Source organism: Poecile atricapillus, chromosome W (genome assembly GCF_030490865.1).
Source record: "Poecile atricapillus isolate bPoeAtr1 chromosome W, bPoeAtr1.hap1, whole genome shotgun sequence".
Lineage (NCBI taxonomy): Eukaryota > Metazoa > Chordata > Aves > Passeriformes > Paridae > Poecile > Poecile atricapillus.
This window is the reverse complement of record NC_081288.1, coordinates 4,143,425-4,150,579: the sequence shown is the minus strand read 5'-3', so window position 1 is coordinate 4,150,579 and position 7,155 is coordinate 4,143,425.

Below are 7,155 nucleotides of genomic sequence, written 5' to 3'. Positions count from 1 at the left end.
ACCGGGCCCCATCCTGCTTAGCTACCGACGCTTCCGGCGTCAGCTGCCAGCAGGCCGGCCCTGCCCTAGGCACCAGACTTGCCTCCGGCAGCCCTCTTCAGCGCCAGGCGCGCCACCTTCTCGCCCTCGCTCACTCGCTACGGGTACCGCACGCACCCACCACCACACCGGAAGCCGCAGACGCAACTAACACTACACCGGCCACACGCGGCACAAAAAGCCACACCAGGCAAGGCACACAAGGCCCACAACCACGCATGAACTCGCCCTCCTCCTCCTCCTGGCCACGGTGGCGCAGGCAAAAGGAGAGGCTTTCTGTCCGGTCGCCAGCGCACAGCAAGATAAGGCCAACAGCACCCGAAATTCCCGGGCGCTCTCCCATCTATCATAGACGGGATCGGGACTTCTCAGGGTGCTATGGCCGTAGGCACCACACTTGCCTCCAGCAGCGCTCTCCAGCACAAGCCACCACCTTCCCGCCCTCACTCATTCGGCACGGGAACCAGAGGCACCCACGACTAGCCCGCAACCTGGAGCCGCACCTAACAACACAGAAGCCACGCAGGCAAAAAAAAAAAAAAAAAAAAAAAAAAAACCCACACCCGCAAAGGCACGCAAGGCCCAGAAAGCACGTAACACTAAAGGCATACAAGCCACGCGTGCCCAGGCTTTCCTCCCCTTCGCCAAGGCTCCGCAGAAAAAAAAAGAAGACAACTTTCATTCCCGCCGCCGGCATGCAGCAAAAACAGCCTACCGGCAACCTGGTTTTCCATGGCGGTCACCCATCCATGTAAAAACCGGGCCCCATCCTGCTTAGCTACCGACGCTTCCGGCGTCAGCTGCCAGCAGGCCGGCCCTGCCCTAGGCACCAGACTTGCCTCCGGCAGCCCTCTTCAGCGCCAGGCGCGCCACCTTCTCGCCCTCACTCACTCGCCACGGGTACCGCACGCACCCACCACCACACCGGAAGCCGCAGACGCAACTAACACTACACCGGCCATACGCGGCACAAAAAGCCACACCAGCCAAGGCACACAAGGCCCACAACCACGCATGAACTCGCCCTCCTCCTCCTCCTGGCCACGGTGGCGCAGGCAAAAGGAGAGGCTTTCTGTCCGGTCGCCAGCGCACAGCAAGATAAGGCCAACAGCACCCGAAATTCCCGGGCGCTCTCCCATCTATCATAGACGGGATCGGGACTTCTCAGGGTGCTATGGCCGTAGGCACCACACTTGCCTCCAGCAGCGCTCTCCAGCACAAGCCACCACCTTCCCGCCCTCACTCATTCGGCACGGGAACCAGAGGCACCCACGACTAGCCCGCAACCTGGAGCCGCACCTAACAACACAGAAGCCACGCAGGCAAAAAAAAAAAAAAAAAAAAAAAAAAAACCCACACCCGCAAAGGCACGCAAGGCCCAGAAAGCACGTAACACTAAAGGCATACAAGCCACGCGTGCCCAGGCTTTCCTCCCCTTCGCCAAGGCTCCGCAGAAAAAAAAAGAAGACAACTTTCATTCCCGCCGCCGGCATGCAGCAAAAACAGCCTACCGGCAACCTGGTTTTCCATGGCGGTCACCCATCCATGTAAAAACCGGGCCCCATCCTGCTTAGCTACCGACGCTTCCGGCGTCAGCTGCCAGCAGGCCGGCCCTGCCCTAGGCACCAGACTTGCCTCCGGCAGCCCTCTTCAGCGCCAGGCGCGCCACCTTCTCGCCCTCGCTCACTCGCCACGGGTACCGCACGCACCCACCACCACACCGGAAGCCGCAGACGCAACTAACACTACACCGGCCACACGCGGCACAAAAAGCCACACCAGGCAAGGCACACAAGGCCCACAACCACGCATGAACTCGCCCTCCTCCTCCTCCTGGCCACGGTGGCGCAGGCAAAAGGAGAGGCTTTCCGTCCGGTCGCCAGCGCACAGCAAGATAAGGCCAACAGCACCCGAAATTCCCAGGCGCTCTCCCATCTATCATAGACGGGATCGGGACTTCTCAGGGTGCTATGGCCGTAGGCACCACACTTGCCTCCAGCAGCGCTCTCCAGCACAAGCCACCACCTTCCCGCCCTCACTCATTCGGCACGGGAACCAGAGGCACCCACGACTAGCCCGCAACCTGGAGCCGCACCTAACAACACAGAAGCCATGCAGGCAAAAAAAAAAAAAAAAAAAAAAAAAAAAACCCACACTCGCAAAGGCACGCAAGGCCCAGAAAGCACGTAAAACTAAAGGCATACAAGCCACGCGTGCCCAGGCTTTCCTCCCCTTCGCCAAGGCTCCGCAGAAAAAAAAAGAAGACAACTTTCATTCCCGCCGCCGGCATGCAGCAAAAACAGCCTACCGGCAACCTGGTTTTCCATGGCGGTCACCCATCCATGTAAAAACCGGGCCCCATCCTGCTTAGCTACCGACGCTTCCGGCGTCAGCTGCCAGCAGGCCGGCCCTGCCCTAGGCACCAGACTTGCCTCCGGCAGCCCTCTTCAGCGCCAGGCGCGCCACCTTCTCGCCCTCACTCACTCGCCACGGGTACCGCACGCACCCACCACCACACCGGAAGCCGCAGACGCAACTAACACTACACCGGCCATACGCGGCACAAAAAGCCACACCAGGCAAGGCACACAAGGCCCACAACCACGCATGAACTCGCCCTCCTCCTCCTCCTGGCCACGGTGGCGCAGGCAAAAGGAGAGGCTTTCTGTCCGGTCGCCAGCGCACAGCAAGATAAGGCCAACAGCACCCGAAATTCCCGGGCGCTCTCCCATCTATCATAGACGGGATCGGGACTTCTCAGGGTGCTATGGCCGTAGGCACCACACTTGCCTCCAGCAGCGCTCTCCAGCACAAGCCACCACCTTCCCGCCCTCACTCATTCGGCACGGGAACCAGAGGCACCCACGACTAGCCCGCAACCTGGAGCCGCACCTAACAACACAGAAGCCACGCAGGCAAAAAAAAAAAAAAAAAAAAAAAAAAAAGCCACACCCGCAAAGGCACGCAAGGCCCAGAAAGCACGTAACACTAAAGGCATACAAGCCACGCGTGCCCAGGCTTTCCTCCCCTTCGCCAAGGCTCCGCAGAAAAAAAAAGAAGACAACTTTCATTCCCGCCGCCGGCATGCAGCAAAAACAGCCTACCGGCAACCTGGTTTTCCATGGCGGTCACCCATCCATGTAAAAACCGGGCCCCATCCTGCTTAGCTTCCGACGCTTCCGGCGTCAGCTGCCAGCAGGCCGGCCCTGCCCTAGGCACCAGACTTGCCTCCGGCAGCCCTCTTCAGCGCCAGGCGCGCCACCTTCTCGCCCTCGCTCACTCGCCACGGGTACCGCACGCACCCACCACCACACCGGAAGCCGCAGACGCAACTAACACCACACCGGCCACACGCGGCACAAAAAGCCACACCAGGCAAGGCACACAAGGCCCACAACCACGCATGAACTCGCCCTCCTCCTCCTCCTGGCCACGGTGGCGCAGGCAAAAGGAGAGGCTTTCCGTCCGGTCGCCAGCGCACAGCAAGATAAGGCCAACAGCACCCGAAATTCCCGGGCGCTCTCCCATCTATCATAGACGGGATCGGGACTTCTCAGGGTGCTATGGCCGTAGGCACCACACTTGCCTCCAGCAGCGCTCTCCAGCACAAGCCACCACCTTCCCGCCCTCACTCATTCGGCACGGGAACCAGAGGCACCCACGACTAGCCCGCAACCTGGAGCCGCACCTAACAACACAGAAGCCACGCAGGCAAAAAAAAAAAAAAAAAAAAAAAAAAAAGCCACACCCGCAAAGGCACGCAAGGCCCAGAAAGCACGTAACACTAAAGGCATACAAGCCACGCGTGCCCAGGCTTTCCTCCCCTTCGCCAAGGCTCCGCAGAAAAAAAAAGAAGACAACTTTCATTCCCGCCGCCGGCATGCAGCAAAAACAGCCTACCGGCAACCTGGTTTTCCATGGCGGTCACCCATCCATGTAAAAACCGGGCCCCATCCTGCTTAGCTACCGACGCTTCCGGCGTCAGCTGCCAGCAGGCCGGCCCTGCCCTAGGCACCAGACTTGCCTCCGGCAGCCCTCTTCAGCGCCAGGCGCGCCACCTTCTCGCCCTCACTCACTCGCCACGGGTACCGCACGCACCCACCACCACACCGGAAGCCGCAGACGCAACTAACACTACACCGGCCATACGCGGCACAAAAAGCCACACCAGCCAAGGCACACAAGGCCCACAACCACGCATGAACTCGCCCTCCTCCTCCTCCTGGCCACGGTGGCGCAGGCAAAAGGAGAGGCTTTCTGTCCGGTCGCCAGCGCACAGCAAGATAAGGCCAACAGCACCCGAAATTCCCGGGCGCTCTCCCATCTATCATAGACGGGATCGGGACTTCTCAGGGTGCTATGGCCGTAGGCACCACACTTGCCTCCAGCAGCGCTCTCCAGCACAAGCCACCACCTTCCCGCCCTCACTCATTCGGCACGGGAACCAGAGGCACCCACGACTAGCCCGCAACCTGGAGCCGCACCTAACAACACAGAAGCCACGCAGGCAAAAAAAAAAAAAAAAAAAAAAAAAAAGCCACACTCGCAAAGGCACGCAAGGCCCAGAAAGCACGTAACACTAAAGGCATACAAGCCACGCGTGCCCACGCTTTCCTCCCCCTCGCCAAGGCTCCGCAGAAAAAAAAGAAGACAACTTTCATTCCCGCCGCCGGCATGCAGCAAAAACAGCCTACCGGCAACCTGGTTTTCCATGGCGGTCACCCATCCATGTAAAAACCGGGCCCCATCCTGCTTAGCTACCGACGCTTCCGGCGTCAGCTGCCAGCAGGCCGGCCCTGCCCTAGGCACCAGACTTGCCTCCGGCAGCCCTCTTCAGCGCCAGGCGCGCCACCTTCTCGCCCTCACTCACTCGCTACGGGTACCGCACGCACCCACCACCACACCGGAAGCCGCAGACGCAACTAACACTACACCGGCCACACGCGGCACAAAAAGCCACACCAGGCAAGGCACACAAGGCCCACAACCACGCATGAACTCGCCCTCCTCCTCCTCCTGGCCACGGTGGCGCAGGCAAAAGGAGAGGCTTTCTGTCCGGTCGCCAGCGCACAGCAAGATAAGGCCAACAGCACCCGAAATTCCCGGGCGCTCTCCCATCTATCATAGACGGGATCGGGACTTCTCAGGGTGCTATGGCCGTAGGCACCACACTTGCCTCCAGCAGCGCTCTCCAGCACAAGCCACCACCTTCCCGCCCTCACTCATTCGGCACGGGAACCAGAGGCACCCACGACTAGCCCGCAACCTGGAGCCGCACCTAACAACACAGAAGCCACGCAGGCAAAAAAAAAAAAAAAAAAAAAAAAAAAGCCACACTCGCAAAGGCACGCAAGGCCCAGAAAGCACGTAACACTAAAGGCATACAAGCCACGCGTGCCCACGCTTTCCTCCCCCTCGCCAAGGCTCCGCAGAAAAAAAAGAAGACAACTTTCATTCCCGCCGCCGGCATGCAGCAAAAACAGCCTACCGGCAACCTGGTTTTCCATGGCGGTCACCCATCCATGTAAAAACCGGGCCCCATCCTGCTTAGCTACCGACGCTTCCGGCGTCAGCTGCCAGCAGGCCGGCCCTGCCCTAGGCACCAGACTTGCCTCCGGCAGCCCTCTTCAGCGCCAGGCGCGCCACCTTCTCGCCCTCACTCACTCGCCACAGGTACCGCACGCACCCACCACCACACCGGAAGCCGCAGACGCAACTAACACTACACCGGCCACACGCGGCACAAAAAGCCACACCAGGCAAGGCACACAAGGCCCACAACCACGCATGAACTCGCCCTCCTCCTCCTCCTGGCCACGGTGGCGCAGGCAAAAGGAGAGGCTTTCCGTCCGGTCGCCAGCGCACAGCAAGATAAGGCCAACAGCACCCGAAATTCCCAGGCGCTCTCCCATCTATCATAGACGGGATCGGGACTTCTCAGGGTGCTATGGCCGTAGGCACCACACTTGCCTCCAGCAGCGCTCTCCAGCACAAGCCACCACCTTCCCGCCCTCACTCATTCGGCACGGGAACCAGAGGCACCCACGACTAGCCCGCAACCTGGAGCCGCACCTAACAACACAGAAGCCATGCAGGCAAAAAAAAAAAAAAAAAAAAAAAAAAAAACCCACACTCGCAAAGGCACGCAAGGCCCAGAAAGCACGTAAAACTAAAGGCATACAAGCCACGCGTGCCCAGGCTTTCCTCCCCTTCGCCAAGGCTCCGCAGAAAAAAAAAGAAGACAACTTTCATTCCCGCCGCCGGCATGCAGCAAAAACAGCCTACCGGCAACCTGGTTTTCCATGGCGGTCACCCATCCATGTAAAAACCGGGCCCCATCCTGCTTAGCTACCGACGCTTCCGGCGTCAGCTGCCAGCAGGCCGGCCCTGCCCTAGGCACCAGACTTGCCTCCGGCAGCCCTCTTCAGCGCCAGGCGCGCCACCTTCTCGCCCTCACTCACTCGCCACGGGTACCGCACGCACCCACCACCACACCGGAAGCCGCAGACGCAACTAACACTACACCGGCCATACGCGGCACAAAAAGCCACACCAGGCAAGGCACACAAGGCCCACAACCACGCATGAACTCGCCCTCCTCCTCCTCCTGGCCACGGTGGCGCAGGCAAAAGGAGAGGCTTTCTGTCCGGTCGCCAGCGCACAGCAAGATAAGGCCAACAGCACCCGAAATTCCCGGGCGCTCTCCCATCTATCATAGACGGGATCGGGACTTCTCAGGGTGCTATGGCCGTAGGCACCACACTTGCCTCCAGCAGCGCTCTCCAGCACAAGCCACCACCTTCCCGCCCTCACTCATTCGGCACGGGAACCAGAGGCACCCACGACTAGCCCGCAACCTGGAGCCGCACCTAACAACACAGAAGCCACGCAGGCAAAAAAAAAAAAAAAAAAAAAAAAAAAAGCCACACCCGCAAAGGCACGCAAGGCCCAGAAAGCACGTAACACTAAAGGCATACAAGCCACGCGTGCCCAGGCTTTCCTCCCCTTCGCCAAGGCTCCGCAGAAAAAAAAAGAAGACAACTTTCATTCCCGCCGCCGGCATGCAGCAAAAACAGCCTACCGGCAACCTGGTTTTCCATGGCGGTCACCCATCCA